Raw genomic sequence first — 23,827 nt, 5'->3', positions numbered from 1 at the left:
TGACCCCTTATTCTGAAACTATGCCCCCTAGTTCTAGATTCTTCCACGAGGGGAAACACCCTCTCTGCATCTACCCTGTCAAGCCCCCTCAGAATCTTGTATGATTCAAGAAGATCACCTCTCATTCTTCTAAACGCCAATGAGTATAGGCCCAACCCGCTCAACTTTTCTTGATAAGACAACCCCTTCATCTCAGGAATCAACTTCATGAACCTTCTCTGAACTGTCTCCAATGCAAGTATATCCCTCCTTAAATATGAAGACCAAAACTGTACGCAGTACTCCAGGTGTGGCTTCACCAATACCCTGTACAGTTGTAGCAGGATTTCCCTACTTTTATACTCTATCCCCCCTTGCAATAAAGTCCAACATTCCATTTGCCTTCCTAATTACTTGCTGTACCTGCATGCTAACCTTTTGTGTACAAGGACCCCCAGATCCCTCTGTACCTCAGCATTTTGTAATCTCTCCCATTTAAATAATAATTTGCTTTTTTATTTTTCCTACCAAAGTGGATAACTTCACATTTTCTCACATTATATTCCATTTGCCAAATTTTTGCCCACTCACTTAGCTTATCTATATCCTTTTGCAGATTATTTATGTCCTTATTTCCCTATAACCCTTAGGCAGATTGTTGTGGCTCATTGGGTTGCACCCTTGCCTCTGAGTTAGAATGGTTGTGGGGTTCAAGTCCCACTGCAGGGACTAGAGCACATAAATCTAGGCTGACACTTCAGTGCAGTGCTGCACTAACGGAAGTGCCGTCTTTCAGATGAGATGTTAAACCGAGGCCCCGTCTGCTCTCTCAAGTGGACGTAAAAGACCCCATGGCCCTATTTTGGTGCGTTATCCCTGGTGCACTGGCCAATATTTATTCCTCAATCAACATTCCCAAAATAGATTATCTGGTCATTATCACATTACTGTTTATGGGAACTTGCTGTGTTCAAATTGGCTGCCGTGTTACCCACATTACAACAGTGATGACACTCCAAAGATGCTTTGAGACGTCTGGTGGTCATGAAAGGTGCTATATAAGTGCAAGTCTTTTCTCTTCCTCCTCACAACTTGCTTTCCCACCTTTTTTTATATCATCAGCAAATTTGGCTACATTACACTTGGTCCCTTCATGCAAGTCATTAATATAGATTGTCAATAGTACTAGGCAAACTAATTGAACTGAGGGTGGACAAGTTCCCTGGACCTGATGGACTGCTTCCTTGGGTCATAAAAGAAGTGGCTGCAGAGATAGTGGATGCATTAGTTGTAATCTACCAAAATGTCTTGGATTCTGGAGAGGTCACAGCAGATTGGAAAACCACAAATGTAATGCCCCTGTTTATGAAAGGAGGGAGGCAGAAAGCAGGAAACTATAGACCAGTTAGTCTGTCATTGGGAAAATACTGGAATCCGTTATTAAGGAAGTAGTAGCGAGACATTTAGAATATCATAATACAGTCAATCAGAGTCAGCATGGTTTTATGAAAGGAAAATCATGTTTGACAAATTTGCTGGAATCTTTTGAGGATGTAATGAGTCATGTATTTGGATTTCCTGAAGACATTCAATAAGATGCCACATAAAAGGTTACTGCACAAGCTAAAGGTTCACGGGGTTGGAGGTAGTGGGGCAAAAATTCCAATGTCCTGGGCCCGTACGAAGTTTCTACGGACCCAGGAAGGCATCGGAAAAGTAGGTTTTCAGCGCGCAATGCGCATGCGCTGAAAACCGGATTTTCCGATGTGTCAAGCTGGAGCTTGACAGATCATAACCAGATCGGTGCGAGGACAGTTGTACATGCAAGTTTGGGCTATTTACCCATATCTTGTACGGCAAATGTCCTCAAATCTTTTGCGCCTGAAAAAGAAGACGCATATCCTACTTTTACAGGCGTAAGAGTTTAAAAACCTATAAAAAACATGATTAAAATAAAAATTAAAAATACATATTTATGTTAAAACCCTGCCCACTCAGATAATGTTATTTTAAACCCTAACCCCAACTTTTATTAAAAATCGACAATTTAAAAAAAAAAACATGTATAACATCTTTAATTTCTATTAGTTTATTGTGTGAGGTGTTTTTTAAATGTTTTATGTACTTTTTGTGAGTTTTGGGGTTTTTCTCATTCATTGTAATAGGAGTTTCATAACTTACGAAACTCCTATTACAAGGAATGAGAAAATACTTACCTGCGATTGGGTATCCAGGCACATGTGACTCCTGCACACGTCCCGACAAGCATGCGCTGTGCGTCGCAGGGTGAGGAGACCTGTGGATCAGGAGTTCAAGCGGGCGCAACAGCTTCAGGTAAGTGCGCATTTTATTTCTATTCTTTATTGATTTGCCCGTGGGATGTCCTCCTCGGAATTTCTGCCCCAATATATTAACATAGATGATTGGCTAACTAACAGAAAACAGAGTCGGGATAAATGGGTCACTTTCAGGTTGGCAAACTGTAACTAGTGGGCTGCTGTCGGGATCAGTGATGGGGCATAAAATTAATAGCAATCAGAACAATTTGGACCAATTAAGCAGATGCATTAAATGCAAATATATTAAAGTCGTTGGGTTAGAAATTGCATAGCACCCCATTTGGGGCGATAACCTTTCAGGGAGCACAAAAGTATGGCCGGGCAGAAAAGATTTGCTTCTGCCAGGAATTTCCGCTTTAATGCTCCAAGAGGGAAGTGGAACGCTAAATCAAGTGCTGCCACTTCCATTCGGATGCTAAAGGGAGTGCAAGGAGCGGTATTGGCAGAGCACTGAGCAATGTTTGAGGCAATGCTGCTGCCTTTACAGGCTCCGTCCCTCCCTTGAAGGGAAGGGCCAATGCTGGGTTGAATGAATCTTCAGGCTGTGCCTGTTTGGCCACCGCATTTGCGCTACATGCATAGCAGCCCCAAGCACTCTAAGAGAGTGCAGGGCAGAGCAATCACGGGGGCAAAATAAATCAGGAGGCACTGGAATTGGGAGATAAATCAATTTTGCCCTCCCTGATCACCACAGCCTTTAAATATCATTCCTTTAGCAGCTAACTGAGCTGACTCGCCTCCTGCAGCTGCCGTTGTTGATCCCAGCGATGCTGCAGAGTGCAGAAGTGAATATTACATCCGGGGAGGGGTAACAGGTCGCTGTGTTCCAGATGACGCCACTATCTATAGGGCGGAAGAAAGCAAGGTGATATGTGTTAGTACGAGTCTCGTTGCCGAGAACATGCAGAAAGCAAACGCAGGCAGCGGAAGGAGTGTGCGGCAAACCAGACTCCCCACCCACGCTTTCCTTCAACGACTGTCTGTCCCACTTGTGACAGAGACTGTAATTCCTGTATTGGACTGTTCAGTCACCTAAGGACTCACTGTTACAGTGGAAGCAAGTCTTCCTCGATTTCGAGGGACTGCCTTTGATGATGATGATGTTAGTGCCAATGCAAAACCGCCAGGGACGTTCGCGGGCGTCGGTGATTTTGACGTGCCCAGTCGATAACCTCTTAGTGCCCCATTACCGCCCTCCCACAGGCACTAACAGGAGGCGCAAACCAGGCCAATTTCTCTCCATTGTATCTTAATACAGCAAACATGAAATCTGTGTACTCAACATTCATTTTTTTGATTATGCCTCTGTAAAACCCCTCGGGACATTTTTCTCTGCTAAGTTGTTGTCGTCGTTGTGTATAGATTCACAAAGGTGTAAAAAGAAAAGGCATTTGGTAACTTTACTTTTAGATATGGTGGAGAAGATTCAGGGAAGAGCAATAAAGATGCTAAAACATCCTTGAACTGGAACTTAAGTCTCTTTAAGATATGAGATAAAACATACAGATATGAACTCATTTAGAATGTAAAATAGAAAATGGTGAGAGGCCATAATCCAAGCCTTTAACTGCTGAGATATTGCAGGTATAAGCAGACTATTTAACTTCAACTGTAAGTGTTATGTTTGTAATAACTCAATAGACTGAATACTGTAAACTAACACAGGTACAAACCTGGCTCTACTTTATTCGGGCCCAAAGTGATTACATTACATGATGGCTTGCCTTTTATACCTGGGCTGCACACACGTGCGTACAGCCCAATGACCTCCGACAGTCGCACCACCTGGTCTGGTGGCTGGTGACCCCAAACATACATACATGACAATATCCCCTTTCAAGATATTAGTAACAGTCTTTTTACAAATTGAGACGGTCCGGGGCTTTCCGTTCCCGAGTTGATCGTCTCAGTTCAACTCCAGCCTTGCGCGAGCGTTCTGAGTTTGTTATGACTGGGGGCTGGGTAGCCGATCTGATGGGAGTGGCAATGACCACGTCAGTGATTGAAAGTCCAGATTCATTGATGAAAGCGGAGTCCTCTGATGACTGAGGGTAGGTTGGTTGGTCACTGATTGTTCCGGTTCATCTGTGTGCCGCAGCTTTATCTGATCAACATGTTTCCTGCATGTTTGCCCATTCTTGAGCTTGACGATAAACACTCTGTTACCTCCTTGACCGTAACAGTACCGGCGATCCACTTGGGACCTTGATCATAATTTGATACAGACACAGGATCGTTAACAGAAGTGTCGCGAGGCACAGCAGCGCGATCATGATGCCACTGATGACTTTGATGTCTGTATTCAACATGATCGGTCAAGTCAGGGTGGACAAGAGAGAGCTTGGTCTTGAGACCTTTCTTCATCAATAGTTCAGGAGGGCAGACCCCGGTAAGCGTGTGCGGTCTTGTGCTGTAACTAAGCAATATGCGTGACAAGCGAGTCTGCAGTGAACCTTGAGTTACACGTTCATACTCTGTTTGATGGTTTGGACAGCACGCTCTGCTTGACCATTCGATGAGGGTTTAATTGGTGCTGACCTCACATGTTTGATACCATTGAGTTTCATGAACTCTTGAAACTCCAGACTAATGAAGCAAAATCCGTTGTCGCTTACAATGATGTCGGGCAGACCATGAGTGGCAAACATGACACAAAACCTCTCAATGGTAGCTGTGGATGTACTGGATGACATGATTGTACACTCTATCCACTTGGAATATGCATCCACAACAACTAAAAACATCTTTCCCAGGAAAGGACCTGCAAAGTTCATGTGGATCCTGGACCATGGTTTAGATGGCCATGACCACAGACTCAGCGGCGATTCCACTGGTGCTTTACTTAGCTGCATGCAAGTGTTGCACTGATGCACACATGATTCCAGATCAGATTCAATTCCAGGCCACCATACATGAGACCTGGCAATGGCTTTCATCTTGAGTGCTATGTAGATCATGTACAAATTTCTCTCTGCCTTTCTTAGGCATAACAACACCATTACCCCATAGTAAACAATCTAACTGAATGGATAGTTAGTCTTTTCGACGGTTGTAAGGTTTGCTTTCATCATCCATTTGCTTGGGTATGACAGACCAATCACCATTTCACAAACGATAATATCGGGTCCTGGCTGGTCCAGGTCTTAACTTGTTGAGGGGGTTCCTTCACTTTCAAAAGCATCCATAACTAACAGTAGGTCTGCAGGTTGTGGCGTCTCCACCTCCAGTGTGAGCAACGGAAGGCGGCTCAGGACTTCAGCACAATTCTGGGTGCCAGGTCTATGGCGAATGACAAAATTATAGGCAGGTAATGTCAGCATCCACCTCTGGATGCAAGTCAATGCATTCGTATTGGTACTTTTGTTTTCCAAAAAAAATGAAATGAGTGGCTTGTGATCTGTTTCCAGTTCAAACTGAAGACCAAACAGGTACTGATGCATCTTTTTAACCCCATACACACAGGCTAATGCTTCTTTTTCTACCATGCTGTAGACTCGTTCCGCCTTTGACAAACTTTTAGAAGCATACGCAACAGGTTGAAGTTTACCCGACTCATCTAGCTTGTTGGAGCATGCCACCAACTCCATATGACGAAGCATCACAGGCCAATACTAGACGCTTACATGGATCATAATGTACCAGCAGCTTGTTAGAGCAAAGCAGATTGGTAGCTTTCTCAAAAGCTCTGTCTTGAGACGCACCCCAAACCCAGTTGTCGCCTTTTCTTAGCAGCATGTGCAGTGGCTCTAATGAAGTGCTCAATCTAGGTAGGAAATTACCAAAGTAGTTGAGTAGACCAAGGAACAAACAGAGCTCTGTCACATTCTGAGGCTTGGGTGCATTTTTGATGGCCTTGGTTTTCAAGTCCGTAGGCCTGATGCCGTCAGCAGCAAATTTTCTCCCCAGGAACTTGACTTCCGGTGCCATGAAGACGCACTTTGAACGTTTCAGTCTGAGTCCCAATTTGTCCAGACGATGTAAAACCTCTTACAGGTTGTTCAAATGTTCGGCGGTGTCACGACCTGTGACCAGATGTCATCTTGGAACAAGACGGTTCTAAGGATAGACTTCAGTAGACTCTTCTTGTTCCTCTGAAATACGGCTGCAGCCGAGCGAATTCTGAAAGGACACCTGTTGTAGATGAACAGTCCTTTATGAGCGTTGATGCACATAAGTTTTATTCGACATCTCGACAAGTTCCTGTGTCATGTAGGCCGATGTCAGATCCAGTTTAGTGAACGACTTGCCCCCGGCTAGCGTTGCAAACAGGTCACCAACCTTCGGAAACGGGTATTGATCCTGTTTCGAAACTCGGTTGATCATAACCTTGTAGTCTCCACAAATACTGACAGTGCCATCACTTTTCAACACAGGAACAATGGGGCTGGCCCATTCATTAAATTCGACCGGTGATATGACCCCCTCACGCTGGAGTCTGTCCAGTTCGATTTCGACCTTCTCCCTCATCATGTACAGAACCGCCTGAGCTTTATGATGGACGGGTCTTGCATCCGAGTCCGCGTGGATCTGTACCTTGGCTCCCGTGAAATTGCCAATGCCAGATTCAAACAGCGAGGGGAACTTGCTCAGCACTTGAGCACATGGAGTATCATCCTTCGATGACAACTCTTTGATATCGTTCCAATTCCATTTGAGTTTTTCTAGCCAATTCCTGCTGAACAGCATTGGACCATTGCTTGGAACAATCCATAATGGTAAATCATGAACCACACAATCATACGACACCTTGACCAATGCACTGCCAATCACCGTTATGAGTTCTTTAGTGTATGTACGCAACTTGGCAGTGACTGGACTCAGCTTAGGCCTCAGAGCCTTAGTATCCCACAGCTTGTCGAATGTTCTCTGGCTCATTATTGATTAACTTGCACCCGTGTCCAATTCCATCGGTACCGGCACACCGTTAAGTTTAACATTAATCATTATTGGTTGGTTCTTTGTTCAGAATGAATATACTCCATATACTTCCTCCTCTAGTATTTCGGATTGCATATCCGGATCCGCGCTATACTGGTCATCATCCTCCACATGGTGTGTCGCAGCATGCTTGCTCAGTTGCGGACACATGCACTGGAGATGCCCTCGTCTCAAACAGCCTTTACAAATGTACTGTTTAAACCAACACTAATGAGGCCGACACGGTGAAATCGGAGCCACATGTTTCGCATACGCAGTCGAGTATATGCTATATGCAGCTCTGCCAAACAACGATACAATCTTATTTATAGTACTTGCGGAGTTCCAATTTTCCAATGATATCTGCTTTCAGTGTTTGTCCATCATCATGCATACCTGGGCAATCGTGATGGTCTTGCTGAAGTCCAGCGTTTCCGCCGCCAGTAGCTTACACAGGATCACCTCGTGGTTGATGCCGATTACAAAGAAGTCCAGCAGCATGTCTCCCAATGCGTTTTCGAACTTACACGGTCCAGCTAGACGTGTTAGGTCAGCAACGAATTCCGACACATCCTGGTCCTCAGAACGAACGTGCATGTAGAATCGATATCGTGAGATGATGATGCCTTCTTCTGGTTTGAGATGATCACGTACCAGAGCACACAATTCCTCGTAGTCCTTGTCCGTTGGACTTGCAGGCGAGAGAAGATTCTTTAGGAGTCCATAGGTTTTTGGACCACAAACAGTGAGGAAGATGGGTTTCTCCATTTTGTTTGCCACAAAATACTGGTCCAGGCGAGCTACAAAATCTGTCCAGTCCTCTCCTTCCACGAATTTCTCCAGATTTCCAATTGTGCTCATTTTTGCATGCGAGGTTCTTAAGTTACCTTGTCGCCAAATGTTATGTATGTAATAACTCGATAGACTGAATACTGTAAACTAACACAGGTACAAACCTGGCTCTGCTTTATTAGGGCCAAAAGTGATTACATTACATGATGGCTTGCCTTTTATACCTGGGCTGCACATGCGTGCGTACAGCCCAATAACCTCCGACAGTCACGCCACCGGGTGGCTGGTAACTCCGAAGCATACATACATGACAGTAAGCATAAAACTATACCACAAAGAGAATGTCAAGTCTCAGTCCAAGCAAGCAACAAGAGTCTGCACCAGAGGTATGACCATAATGGCTTCAGTTTTGTTAACATTGAGCTGGAGGAACTTATCCAAACCTTGATGTCAGAGAGGCCATTAGTTGTCACTGGCAGAGAGGTCAAATAGACTTTTCTTGTTTGATATTTTCTTATGTCAACAATTGGCATTTAGCCTAGGAATATTAACTGGATTGAGGGTGAAACATTGTTTTTTTAAATTAAACATGATTTATTCTCATGTTTTAAATCTGCTTTATTAAGTTATGCTGTATGCTTTGTAAAAGAAAGGTTTCACTGATTAGATTTATTCTACAAGTAAAGTATGCCAAGGCTGAGTTGGCTTGAGATAACTTTGTGCTTTCATACCATGAGCTAGTACGTGAGGGAACTGCTGTGATATACACAATGTCAGACACAATTATCGGTGAAGTGATTATCTAGAGCCATCTGACAAGATGATGTGTCAAATCTTTTTAAATAGAATGAAAGGTTTCAGGGAAAAATGGAAAACAGATCTTCAGAGAGCTGAACACAGATTAAAATGAGTGACATGGGGCAAGATACAGCTTGAAAACAGAAAGGCAGGCATATTTCTGTTTTGTACGCTTAAGGAAGCTCATTCCCAGGTGAACATGAGAAATTGAAGAGCGACTGTGAATGAAACCATTATAATTGCTGTAGAAAAATTGTGTCAAGAATTAAGATCTCATGAATTTTAATTAGACTCTCAGTTCAATACAACTGCTGTGGCTAGTAAAAACCCTGACACTAATTTACAAATCGGACAAAAACTTTTTGTCTACATTTTTCATTCTTTCAGCTGAAATGTCACTGCATCCTTTTCAAAGCTGAAATGGCACAGGTTTTGTGTCTGAGATGATGATGTCTTCTTCAGGGCAAGTCCATGTCAGCCTGCTATGTGTTTGCCATTCTCTCTGTTATGTCTTTAATACTCTTATGAATGACTCCACGAGGTCTAGTATTGTACTTGAACTGTTGTGACCTGAGTCCCATTTATTGTAAATCCAGAGTGAGGCACAAGCATGGTGGGCAGCCTTTTATACTGGGCCCTACACACCTATGCAGGTGACCCTCAGGTCTCCCACCGCAGTGCCCTCTGGTAGCACACCTTATGTAACTATACATGGTATACATACATGACATCACTTCCCCCTAAGTCTTTAATGCAAATTGACTCTTACATTGATGGTGACCTGGGCTTTGCTCTTCTTGGTTGACCATTGGAGGGTCGCTTCCAGCTTGGGTGGTTGGTAGTGAGATTTGTTGCCTGTGGAGGTCCCAGTGGTTTCTGGTTGTGAGTCCATGATGACTCCATTCTCCACCACCCCCCCCCCCCCCCCCGCTCACACACAGAGATCATGCTAATGGACCGTTACATGTAAGTTGCAAGTTGCATTCAAATTCATCACATGAATTTTACATTTACACCTTGATACATTTGTTGGGTGGATTACAGTTGTGTTTCTTTTTGTGTGGTACATTTACATGATCATTACAGGTATATCAGTACAGGTACACAAGGACAGTCTAGCTCCAGTACGGTTGGATGAGATCCGTGTCGTCTGGTGGTGGCGCAGCGCTCCATGCTAGTGAGTCTGTGGGCGAGGTGAGCTCTTTTTGCTCGAGTTGCCGGTGTTCAGGGCTCTTGCCGTTACTCCTAGTGTCAGGCAGGTCTGAAGACAGCTGATGTGTCTGTGACCTCCCTGTCCTTTTTGTTTGCACAATGTTGCTGTTGCTCCCTGGGAAGCGGTCTGAGTGAGTGAGCGTTTCGTCTAAGCGGTGGTGGGGCTGTCTTGTCTTGTCTAGCAGTTCGCAGGGGACTGCTGACTCGCTTTCCTTGAGGGCACCATTGTGAGCACTCTCTAGTTTGGGATCCTGGCTGGTCCAGGTCCCGTTCGGAGGAGCCGTTGTAGGTGATCCTTCGCTCTTGGGTATTGCCGTGCTGGTGACTGGGTTTGTGGGCTGCGCCTTTTCCACCCAGGTGGTGGGCGACGGTAGCCGACTGTGAGCATAGGCGCAGTTTACTGTTTCTGGCCCGTGACGGTTCATGCCATCGGGTGCCTGCAATGTTAAACCGGTCTGAGGCGGGGTGTCGCTACCAGCGCCTCTGCTCTCCAGGGATCGTCTGCGGCTTGTCTACTTCTGTCAGCTGTGGGGACACTTTATGATACATCGTTCTGGTCCCGGGGATGCAGGCTACAGCATTGGGTAGCCCGCTGGACCTGTATACGACCGTTAGGTGTTCGCCCGCTACATTGACTGATTGCAATTTGCACCCGACATCGCTCAACAACATTTTGCTTGTTACAGCTGGACTTTTACATTGGTTACCAATTTCATGCAGTTCATTCAAAAATGGCGGGTTGCTGGTCTCCTTTAAAATGGCCTTATTACTTTTACCCCAATCGTCTTCCTTGCGTGGAACCACATGTCGTTGCTCCATTAGCGCTGCACCTCGTGGTTTGGATGGCACCTTTTCCCTGTCCATGATGTCGACTGCCGCGATCTTCTTTCCCAGGGATTCTGCCACTGAAGCTGGGTAGGCGCCCTCGGATCCAATCTTCCTCCCCAGGAGTCCTGCCATTGAAACCGGGAAGGTGCATTCGGGTCGTCTTGGCCGGATCATTACCACGCAGTCGTGATGAGCGGTCTGTGCCTCGGGGGCTGCGCGGATCTGCTCTCCGGTATCTGGTCCAACCAAAGGTGGGGGCTTTCTCTGCCTCTGAGCACGGGGTCGTCGATCGCTGGAGGGATGAAGTCTTCCCAGTTCCAATGAATCTTCCCCATCCATCTTCTTCCAAGTAGCATTGGTTCATCACCTAAAACAATCCACAATGGTAAATTGTGCACCGCGCCATCATGGGATACACTTACATCCGCACTACCAATAACTGATATCAGTTCCTTGGTGTAGGTGTGCAACTTTGCCTGAACCGGGATCAGCTTGATCGTTCCATAGCGTCTCAAAGGCTTCCTGACACATTACTGCCTGACTCGCCCCCTTGTCCACTTCCATGAAGACTGGAACGCCATTTATCTCGACTTCCATTATCACTGGAGGACAATCTGTGGTGCAGGTATATACTCCATACACTTCATCCTGGGACTGAGCTGCTTCTCTAGCCATCTCCTCGTAATCCGCGCTGGATTCACAGTCATCTGCTGACTCCTCTTCCACGTGGTGAGTCACAGCTCTTTTGCACATTCGCTGGAGGTGGCCCTTTGTGCTTCAGCCTTTGTACACATAGTCTCTGAACCGACACTGATGAGCCCTGTGATTACCTCCGCAACGCCAGCATGGTGCTACTCGACTTATGTTTGCACCCGACAGCGGCCTCTGAGTTAAAGGACTCGGGGGCCTGTACGCTCTGCCCTGGGCAGGTTCACGTTCAACAGTTCTACCTGTGAAAGGCGCCATTCTATTTACAATACTTGCCAGGTTTGAGTCTTGAGAGTGAGTCATCATCTGCTTGGAGCTGCAGCTTGAGATCATGAACGCCTGGCTGATGCTGATGACCTTCTGCAGAGTGACGGTGGTTTCGACAGACAGTAGCCTGTGAAGAAGGGCCTCATAACTGATGCCAATTACGAAGACATCCCGCAATGCATCGGCGAGGGATGCGCCGAATTCACACGGTCCTGCTAGCCTCCTGAGGTCGGCAGTGTACTTTGTGATTTCCTGGCCTTCGGGGCGGCCGTGTGTATAAAATCGATGCCTGGCCATGAGGATGCTCTCCTTCAGTTTGATTTGGTCCCAAATTAGCACTTTCAGCTCCTCGTATGACTTGGTCATTGTTTTCTCTGGTGCAAGCAAGTCCCTGACGAGGCCCACAACTGGTCAACAAGATAGCTCTGCGCTTATCTGCCAGCGTGGCCGGATCATCGCCTACCAGGTCGTTTGCTACGAAATATTGGTTGAGCCACTCCGTAAAGGCTTCCCAATCTTCACCCTCTGAGAACTTTTCTAATGCACTGTTAGTCATTTTCGCATGAAAGTTTGTAATTTCGTAGCCATTGTTATGTCTTATGAATGACTCCACGAGGCAATGTGTTGTACTCAAACTGTAGTAACCTTGGTCCCTTATTCGTAATTCCAGAGTGAGGCACAAGCATGGTGGGCAGCCTTTTATACTAGGCCCTGCACACCTATACAGGTGACCCTCATGTCTCCCACCACAGTGCCCTCTGGTGGCACATCTTATGTGACTATACAGTTAATATACATGGTCTACATACATAACACTCTCATTGTATGCAACTTTCACGTCAAAGATTTGCTTTTCGTTCCAAAACACACAGCACTGCTTCAAATACAGATTGTTTCAGTTACAGTAACAAAAAAAGCGACAAATGTCCTCTTAAACAAGCTATATCATGTGTGTCATTCAGTAGCTGCAGAAACACCCTGTAAGTATAGTAAAGTAAAGGTTTTAAATGAATGACATTACAACAAATGTCTAGCTGTTAGACAAGTCTTTTCTTCAATATCAAAGCAGAATATTCCAACTATTGCTAATTTTTGTGCTGATTTACCTCCATGTGGAAATGGAGTTCTGGGTATTAAGCTTCAATTGGCAGTGTCTACACCAGTTTACAAATTCTGACATAGGCTTAAGGCATCGTTAAATCTTTCATGCAAATGCACTAAAAGCCTCAATATAGCCAATAATTTAGACTCACTGCAAAATCTGAATAATTACATGGTGTACTCTACTGCCTTTATTACTTATATACTTGGACATGGCCATAATCTATGCCAGCTGATTGTTGTTAGTTAGATTGAAGATACGTCAGTTAAAATGACTGTAAATATCATCCTGATGTATGTAAAGATATTGGCCCTGAAATTCCACGGGCTGCGATCCCAGGACTTACACCAGGACTATGTCCCCTTGTGCTGTGCAGTGCTGACCATGCTGGAGTAGGTAGAGTCGGTGGTGAGCACCTAATTAGCTTAGGGTCAGTGGGTGCCCACCTGCCACAAGCTATTGGGGAATTGGGTCTCCGGTGGGTAAGTGTTGTGACCCCCTAAAAATGTTGGCCCCTGGCCACTGCCTTTATAAGGGGGCCACATTAATCTTAATTTTAGTTGACAGCCCAGTGTTCAAAATGATTTTCCCCTGATTGGGCTTGTTAAGCTCGCCCTGCACATTTAATAGCCAATTGAAGGAAGCGGGTCTGATGATATCATTTTATGACATGTCGTTAACCAGTTTCCTTAAAGGGACAATGTGCAAATTTATTTTGACATTTGTGCTGTCAGTGTTTCACAGCATTGAGGTGCTGCAAACACTGGCAAGCATTGCACAGAGGTGCACGGCTGCACCCAGGTTCTCCCATGACTCCCTCCATATGCTTATGGAGTGAGCCAAAGAATGCAGGAAGGTTCTCTTCCCTTCCCATGGGTGGAAGAGACCTCCACAGGATACCTGGTTGCACATTGCACAGGAGAACACAAGCAGGGATGTCGTCAGGAGGACCAGACTGCAATGGCACAAACCTTTCAATGGTCTCAGTAGATCACGAAATGTTACTGCAAAGCCACACTCAACCTCATCCTGCTGTGCCTCTCATCTCATCTCCTTCGCTGCCTTCCCTACCCTATTCCTGCACATCCTTACTCGCACCAACTTACCTTGCACCTCCACTCATCCCTCTCTCTCTATCTACATTCTCACATCCCCATCTCACCAGCCACTCCTCACACTCACCTCATCCTATGCAATGAAACCAACTAACAACACACAAGGGTAGGCACTTGGATGTTTTATGCAATGTTCATATACAGTTTCTGTTAATGCGGTGTCAAACATTGAAGCCTTTATTTTCAACACTTTGCGTTCTTGGACAGATTTGTGTGCACCTTTGGAAGTGGCTTAGTGAGTTACAGTAAATGGGAAGACATAACGGTACCTCCCACCCGCTGTAATGGTGATGAGTGTGAAAGGAATGGCTTGGTTATTGTAGGGATGCTTTATGGTGTTGGTGTGGGGTGGTGCCAACCTGGCACATCATGTGCCAGCCAAAGTGTACAGCATCAAGTGAAGTAAATCTGGTCATGATGAGACCATCCCTGACCTCCCAGACAGCAATGTGCTCGGATGCTGATGCCCTGTGTCCTGTGCAGCATCAGGTGATTGAGGAGAAGGTTGGTGTTGTTGTTGGGCTACTGGTGTGCCTGGTGATGCTGGTGTTGGGGCTGATCGTGGTGGGATTCTGAGGACCAAGGTGAGATAGTTTCAAGGGTAACAATGCTGATGGAATAGATGGCAGGTGAAGTAGATGTGACAATCTGTCAATGGTGGAAAAGATAATGAGGTCAGACTAGATGGAGATTTGTGTAAAGATTTGCAGCATCCTGAATCTGTAGCGGAAATGCAGTTTAGAGAAGCTAGTGGCTAAGTGAAGATATCTGATTCAATTGGGAGCTTTGACTTGACATTTGAAGCTGTCAACTCATCAGCTGATAGAATGGCAAGTCACCTCCCGCCTCAGCTTCACTGACGAGGTCTCAGCCCAGCGGGAAACTGGTGGGCGACCTGTCAAAATCAAAAAGCTGGGAAAAAGCATTGTTAAGTGGCTGTAAACAAGCCGCTAATAATTTCAATAGCCTCCCCCGCCACTGCGTGTCGCGTCTGTTCAGCACTGGCAGACCCGACAATTCGGAAAGGCGCGTGGTGGCAGATTGACAGCGGGGTTCTACCTACTGTTAATAAAAATAATTTTCCCACCCGACCCGCTACCGATCACGCCCGCTGACTCCCCGGAAAATTCTGCCCAATAATTCTGTTTCTCTCTCCACAGATGCTAATTGACCTGTTGCGTGTTTCCAGCATTTTCTGTGTTTTTTTGGAACAAAAGCCCCCAGTTACAAAAACACTGCTTTGTGAGACCTAGTAATGTCGCACTGACAGGGTTTCAGAAATGTTGTCAGGTTGAGGCGTGGATGGTTAATCATGTATGCAGTGCTATTTTTGCAGCTGGTTCCACGTTTGTCAAACCTCACCGTATCTAATATCTAATTAAGACAAGATAATGCTAACTTCCATGACTCTAATGCATTTCTCTTGAAGCACGCACTGATTTGTCTTGGAGGTTGAGCCCTTCCTAATCCAGGAAACTACCAACTAATACCACACCGCAAATGTGAAATTCATTTAAATTGAAATGTGAAAATAGACAGGCTTTTCTGCTGAAGCCAGATGTTATTAGATAAATCAGTTTATATCTATTATTGACACCTGTAGATATAGGCCGAGAAACTGGAACTTTTAGCGCAGCCATTAAGGGTGGTTTTGAAGAAAGAAATGGCGGCTGCCTTGCTTCCACCCACTTCCTGCGCGGAATGTGCCAGGCTGCTGCGCTTCCTGCGCGGAATGTGCCAGGCTGCTGCAGTAGCCTATGCTTGCCTCACATATTTTAATGATCTAGAGCGTGACATCAATCAACATGCAATGCCTAATTGACGCACGCTGAGCGATTTTGGCTGTCGCCGACCTCTCCAAAAGCATGCCACTGCATGCAGCTGTTGCCAGCGCGTAGCTCTCTGCCAAAGTCTTCAATAACTATGCAGAGTATGACTAGTCCAGTGAGATGGCTCATGGTCATTGCTACAGAAACACATCAGCAGATTGAATGCCTGCTCTATACACATTACATGCCAGCACTCAACCGGAGCAGGTCAGTGAGTTCTGGCACGTAATGTGTGCAGAATAGCATATGGTTACAAATAGTCTGGGGAACTTGTGCTGCATCTAAAGGCCTGATCCATTACTGCCAGTCAGTTGTGTAATGCAAGATCGACACTTGTACACCAGATTTTCAAATTTTACCAATAAGCGCTTGCAGTTGTGTCAGTAAACTGGAAATGAAATTATATTTGGGCTTTGTAAATGTTTACTGTTATTGTTACAAAGGTCCGTATTGAATACATCCTCTTCTTCTGAACTAACAGGTGTGTGCTTATTACATTTTCAATTCAAGGAGATCTAACGACTTTTTCCTGTTTCTGAAGGAATTTGTACATCCGCACTTACTTGCGTGATATTCAGGTGTTCAGAGTATCCAGTAAACTTAACACATCTCTTGGTCTATTCAGGGAGGAATCATAGATCACCTATGCCGGCTCTGACATCCAGTATTGCAAACAAATCTCCCAATTCCAGTTTAATATTGCCATTTCAAACTGCTTAACGGGGAACTTTTTAGAGAGATAGGAATAGAAATTTACCTCTGCCCGCGATGGGCGCACCTTCTGTTTTTTGGGGTTTTTCTCCGCTGCATGGGTTGAGGTACTGTCGATATTCGGCACTTGGACGTTTTCTTTTGCTCGGGGCAGCTGTGAGGCGGAAGTAACCTTGCAGCGGCTCAGCCGCCCCGATCAATCATCAATGCAACGCGGACGTGCCGCGTCGACTCGTCACAAAAAGTCTGTCCCCTTCAGTTAAAGGGGAGAGCCGCTGCGAGCTCTGCATATTTTTAAGTTAGGTCCACTGGGCCACCAGGGAGGGTTTCAGCCAGGCCAATGGTCTGGCACCCAAGAGGGGGTGCCAGGCTGCCTGTTGGCGGCCTGGCCAAACCTGGGGGCATAATTGTCGGCCCGACCTGGCAGTCAGCCAACAATAAAAAATAAAATAAAATGGGTTCTCTGGCAACGCCACCTCCCTTTTCAGAGCAGCCGCGCCGCCGACCAACAAGGCCCAACAAGGAGTGCGCCGACACAAAAAGCTGTCGGGGGCGCCAGTCGGTGGTGGCGCCGCTCCCACGGGGCAATTCCGCAAAAAGGATATTACCCATGGGGCAATTTCGGGAAGCAGTCGCCGCTGGTCGGTAAGGAGTCGCCGCGTGCACGCCGTGGTGCAAAAACGGGTAGAGCGGTCCCCTGCACCGCTCCGCCCCTGATGAAGTGCAAATTGCAAAATGGCGGTCTCGCCACGGAGAGTCGGCAGCCATTCCACGCCGCCCCATGGCCGCCACATTCGGACGGCCAGAGGCCTTTTTGGGAGGGGCAATATCAGCCCCATATACTCCTAAAAAGACTTAGTGAAAACCCTCTGTAATAACAAAGCTTATTCACTATTTTTGTGTATTTAAAGAATAGATTGCTCTTATTTGTATTCTAGAATAGAGTAGAATCGGAAATATTGGTTACATTCTTTACAATCTGACAGATTAGTTGATTTTTGGACATTTATTTATCTTGCACACCCTCTCTGTCAACCTAAAAAACACGCGAAACAAAACCAGAAACATTGTACTTCACTTTAATAAATCGCAGTTTCCTGATAACACTGCACAGATAGATTAGACCCGACCATCGGCAACCTGCTAATCTTACCACCTGAAAGAGACATTGCACGGGAGGTTCTGTACTGTGCTCATTTATATCAGCAGGCAACACCAAAGTAACAGTGTTGCTTGCGCTCTTTTTACAGGTGGCTGTTAACCTTAGCTGGCAGTGGCACCGCCTGTTTTTGGGCTTAATCAAATTTCTCAGCCATATACAATCAAACATTCCATGAGCTTGACAGCTCCAGATGGGCTAGACGTTCAGCATCCATCTGCCCGTTTACCACCCATTTTACTGCCGAGAAGCTCTTTACTGCCCATATGTGTGTTCAAATGGAAACTACCGCTTGTTTATTGCCCAGTTATCGGCGGTGGTAAATTCGGCATTCAATTACTGTTGGCGATGAGCAAAACCACGCGCCCATTTTTTTTCCTCAAATCTGACGTCATCACTCATGCATCACCCAAAAGACTGTTTATAATGGAAACTACCGCTCAAATACCGCCCAGATTATCGGCGAGTGCTACTTTCGGCAATTCGCCCAAATTACCGCTCGCCCAAAAAAAGGCTCAGAAAAAGTTTCATTCACCTGATCTTAACCCAGCAGTATGGACACCATGTTGTAAATCAGATGAAGTTGAAGAAAAGGCTGCTTAAAGTTGATGGGAGAATTGAAGTAATTCGTGAGTGATTTTAAGGGTGTTTTAAAATTTTGAAAATTATCTGAACACATTGTGGTCAATTTTGAGTAAATTTGTGGTTATTTAAGGACAAATCAAGAATTTTGAAGACAGATTCGGGCATTTATAATAATGGGGCCTGCAATTTCTCCACCAGTATTGCTGACTACCTACATGCTGCAGAATAGAGATGGAAGAAGGTTCATTGTGCCCAATCAAAGAGGTGGCAGACTGCTGAGGAGGAGGAGACCTTACACCCAGTGCATTTACAGGGAGCAGCATTCATACCTGGACCTGTCCGATAACGCGTGCGTTAGAAGGCTGCGCTGCCGAAAAGAGGTCATCAGTGAGATATGCCAGCTAATTAAGGGAGACCTGCAGCCTACCAGCACCATCAGGATCGCACAGCCTGTTACGGTTACTGTGGTACTTTCCTTCTATGCATCGGGCTCCTTTCAGATATCAGCTGGCGACATTTGCTGCACCTCTCAGTATGCCACACATTGCTGCATTTGCCAGGTGACTCAAGCCCTTTATGCACACAGAAACATAGAAACATAGAAAATAGGTGCAGGAGTAGGCCATTCGGCCCTTCGAGCCTGCACTACCATTCAATAAGATCATGGCTGATCATTCACTTCAGTATCCCTTTCCTGCTTTCTCTCCATACCCCTCGATCCCTTTTGCCGTAAGGGGCATATCTAGCTCACTCTTGAATATATCCATTGAACTGGCATGAACAACTCTCTGTGGCAGGGAATTCCACAGGTTAACAACTCTCTGAGTGAAGAAGTTTCTCCTCGTCTCAGTCCTAAATGGCCTACCGCTTATCCTAAGATTGTGTCCCCTGGTTCTGGACTTCCCCAACATCAGGAACATTCTTCCTGCATCTAACCTGTCCCAGCCCGTCAGAATCTTATACGTTTCTATGAGATCACCTCTCATCCTTCTAAACTCCAGTGTATAAAGGCCCAGTTGATCCAGTCTCTCCTCATACGTCAGTCCAGCTATTCCTGGAATCAGTCTGGTGAACCTTCGCTGCACTCCCTCAATAGCAAGAACGTCCTTCCTCAGATTAGGAGACCAAAACTGAACACAATATTCCAGGTGAGGCCTCACCAAGGCCCTGTACAATTGCAGTAAGACCTCCCTGCTTCTATACTCAAATCCTCTAGCTATGAAGGCCAACATGCCATTTGCCTTCTTCACCGCCTGCTGTACCTGCTTGTCAACTTTCAATGACTGATGAACCATGACATCCAGGTCTCGTTGCACCTCCCCTTTTCCTAATCTGCCGCTATTCAGATAATATTCTGCCTTCATGTTATTGCCGCCAAAGTGGATAACGTCACATTTATCCACATTATACTGCATCTGCCATGCATTTGCCCACTCATCTAACCTGTCCAAATCACCCTGCAGCCTCTTAGCATCCTCCTCACAGCTCACACAGCAACCCAGTTTAGTGTCATCTGCAAACTTGGAGATATTATATTCAATTCCTTCATCCAAATCATTAATGTATATTGTAAAGAGCTGGGGTCCCAGCACTGAGCCCTGCGACACTCCACTAGTCACTGCCTCCCATTCCAAAAAGGACCCGTTTATCCCGACACTCTGCTTCCTGTCTGCCAACCAATTCTCTATCCATGCCAGTACATTACCCTCAATACAATGTGCTTTGATTTTGCACACTAATCTCTTATGTGGGACCTTGTCAAAGGCCTTTTGAAAGTCCAAATACATCACATCCAATGGTTCTCCCTTGTCCACTGTACTAGTTACATCCTCAAAAAATTCCAGAAGATTTGTCAAGCATGATTTCCCCTTCATAAATCCATGCTGACTTGGACCAATCCTGTCACTGCTTTCCAAATGCGCTGCTATTTCATCCTTAATAGTTGATTACAACATTTTCCCCACTGATGTCAGGCTAACCAGTCTATAATTACCCGTTTTCTCTCTCCCTCCTTTTTAAAAAAGTGGTGTTACATTAGCTACCCTCCAGTCCATAGGAACTGATCCTGAGTTGATAAGACTGTTGGAAAATGATCACCAATGCATCCACTATTTCTAAGGCCACTTCCTAAGTACTCTGGGCTGCAGACAATCAGGCCCCGGGGATTTATCGGCCTTCAATTCCATCAATTTCCCCAAAACAATTTCCCGTCTAATAAGGATATCCTTCAGTTCCTCCTTCTCACTAGACCCTCGGTCCCCTAGTACATCCGGAAGGTTATTTGTGTCTTCCTTCGTGAAGACAGAACCAAAGTATTTGTTCAATTGGTCTGCCATTTCTTTGTTCCCCATTATAAATTCACCTGAGTCCGATGGCAAGGGACCTACGTTTGTCTTCACTAATCTTTTTCTCCTCACATATCTATAGAAGCTTTTGCAGTCAGTTTTTATGTTCCCTGCAAGCTTCTTCTCGTACTCTATTTTCCCCCTCTTAATTAAACCCCTTGTCCTCCTCTGCTGAATTCTAAATGTCTCCCAGTCCTCAGGTTTGCTGCTTTTTTTGGCCAATTTATATGTCTCTTCCTTGGATCTAACACTATCCTTAATTCTCTTGTTAGCCACGGTTGAGCCACCTTCCCTGTTTTATTTTTACTCCAGACAGGGATGTACAATTGTTGAAGTTCATCCATGTGATCTATAAATGTTTACCATTGCCTATCCACTGTCAACCCTTTAAGTATCATTTGCCAGTCTATTCTAGCCAATTTACGTCTCATACCATCGAAGTTACCTTTCCTTAAGTTCAGGACCTTAGTTTCTGAATTAACTTTCCATCTTAATAAAGAATTCTACCATATTATGGTCACTCTTCCCCAAGGGGCCTCGCACAACAAGATTGCTAATTAGTCCCTTCTCATTACACATCACCCAGTCTAGGATGGCCAGCTCTCTAGATAGTTCCTCGACATATTGGTCAAGAGAACCATCCCTAATACACTCCAGGAAATCCTCCTCCACCACATTGCTAGCAGTTTGGCTAGCCCAATCTATATGTAAATTAAAGTCGCTCATGATAACTGCTGTACCTTTATTGCACACATCCCTTATTTCTTGTTTGATGCTGTCCCCAACCTCACTACGACTGTTTGGTGGTCTGTACACAATTCCCACCAGCGTTTTCTGCCCTTTGGTATTCCGTAGCTCCACCCATACCGATTCCACATCATCCAAGCCAATGTCCTTCGTTACTATTGCATTAATTTCCTCTTTAACCAGTAACGCCACCACGCCTCCTTTTACTTTCTGTCTATCCTTCCTAAATGTTGAATACCCCTGGATGTTGAGTTCGCAGCCTTGGTGATCCTGGAGCCATGTCTCTGTGATGCCAATTACATCATATCCATTAACTGCTATCTGTGCAGTTAATTCGTCCACCTTATTCCAAATACTCCTCGAATTGAGGCACAGAGCCTTCAGGCTTGTCTTTTTAACACACTTTGCCCCTTTAGAATTTTGCTGTAATGTGGCCCTTTTTATTTTTTGCCTTGGGTTTCTCTGCCCTCCACTTTTACTATTCTCCTATCTATCTTTTGTCTCCCTTTTATTTCCCTCTGCCTCCCTGCATAGGGTCCCATCCTCCTGCCCTATTAGTTTAACTCCTCCCCAACAGCACTAGCAAACACTCCCCCTAGGACATTGGTTCCGGTCCTGCCCAGGTGCAGACCGTCCAGTTTGTACTGGTCTCACCTACTCCAGAACCGGTTCCAATGTCCCAGGAATTTGAATCCCTCCCTTCTGTATGACTCCTCAAGCCACACATTCATCTGAGCTGTCCTGCGATTCCTACTCTGACTAGCACGTGGCACTGGTAGCAATCCTGAGATTACTACTTTTGAGGTCCTACTTTTTAATTTGGCTCCAAGCTCCCTAAATTCTTCTCGTAGGACCTCATCCCGTTTTTTACCTATATCGTTGGTACCTATATGCACCACGACAACTGGCTGGTCACCCTCCCTTTTCAGAATGTCCTGCACCCGCTCCGAGATATCCTTGACCCTTGCACCAGGGAGGCAACATACCATCCTGGAGTCTCGGTTGCGGTCGTAGAAATGCCTATCTATTCCCCTTACAATTGAATCCCCATCACTATCGCTCTCCCACTCTTTTTCCTGCCCTCCCATGCTGCCGAGCCACCCACGGTGCCATGAACTTGGCCGCTGCTGTCTTCCCCTGAAGAGTCATCCCCCCCAACAGTATCCAAAGAATGAACTTTATAAACTTCCCTATGACCAGGGAGGCACAGACTGAGAGGGCTTTGGGGTTCTCGAGAATAGCAAACTTCCCCAAGGTCCAGGGCACAATAGACTGCATGCACATCACCATGCGAGCACCGTTAGAAGAGTCAGAGGTTTACCGTAACCAAAAGGGATTCCATTCCCTGAGCATATAACTCGTTGTCGATCACAAGCAAATAATCATGGCTGTAAATGCCAATTTTCCAGGGAGCATTCATGATGCATACATCTTGCATGAGAGCACTGTCTCCGACCTTTTTTAGAGTCAGCCACAAGGTCAATGCTGGATGTTTGGTGACAAAGGATACAGCCTCGCCACCTGGCTCTTGATACCCCCACCGTCAGCCCCAGACAGAGGTCAAGCATCATTATAATCAGAGTCAGTTAGCCACATGCAATATCGTCGAAATGACAATTGGAGTGCTGAAGCAGCACTTCAGATGCCTGGACCACTCTGGAGGCAGCCTACAATACCACCCTGAGCAGGTCGCTGAGTTCATTGTGGTGTGCTGCATGTTGCGTAACTTAGCTATCAGGAGAAGACAGGAATTGTCAGATGGGACTGCCGGTCCACGTCAGGAGAGAGGGGAGGCAAAAGAGGAGGAGGAGGAGGAGGGAGAGGAGGAGGAGTACCTCGGGGAATACAATCAGCCTGGCAATGAACCCATGCCACCAACCAACCCCCCCCACACACCACAGGAGAAGCCCCGTGGTAGTTACAAAACTGCAAGACTGTTGCATCAGCAGCTCATAAATGAACGCTTTGCTTAAAGTTACATTGGTGACAGTTACATTTCTTCCTTGCCTGGTCATTGTTTGCAGCCCTTGTATTGATGGTTAACTTTCTGTTTGTAAATGACACTGCACAAGAATTGTAAGTGTAATTAAAAAATCTTTTATAATTTAACACAATTAAAAAAAACTTTTTTAGAAATTTATACTTGCATATAATTTTTAGATGGAAAAAACAATGAACAGATACAAACATTGAAAACATTTAAACAGAATAGAAACACCCATAACCGCGCCCCGCGCCCCCCCCCCCCCCCCACCGCCAACAGTCAACTATTTTTTAATATTAATTGAAATAATGATAACAACAACATCACCCACCCCAACCAGGCAAAATTTCTACCTGTGGCCACCGTTCCCTCTGCCTCTGCCTCTATCCCTCCTGACTGTAACACACCCT

At 45.6% G+C, this 23,827-nt stretch overlaps 1 long non-coding RNA gene across 1 annotated transcript in view; it reads right to left on the bottom strand.

Moving 5' to 3' along the window:
- LOC139263934 (uncharacterized) overlaps positions 1 to 16,729 on the bottom strand; it is a 29,863-nt gene extending 13,134 nt beyond the window's left edge. The window contains exon 1 of the long non-coding RNA XR_011593252.1: positions 16,644 to 16,729. This is a non-coding gene — a long non-coding RNA (uncharacterized lncRNA). The remainder of the gene's footprint in view (positions 1 to 16,643) is intronic.
- Between the last annotated feature and the right edge of the window lie 7,098 nt (positions 16,730 to 23,827).

Source organism: Pristiophorus japonicus, chromosome 5 (assembly GCF_044704955.1).
Source record: "Pristiophorus japonicus isolate sPriJap1 chromosome 5, sPriJap1.hap1, whole genome shotgun sequence".
NCBI lineage: Eukaryota > Metazoa > Chordata > Chondrichthyes > Pristiophoridae > Pristiophorus > Pristiophorus japonicus.
Note: the sequence above shows the minus strand (reverse complement) of the source record. Positions and strands in the feature narration are given on the sequence as shown.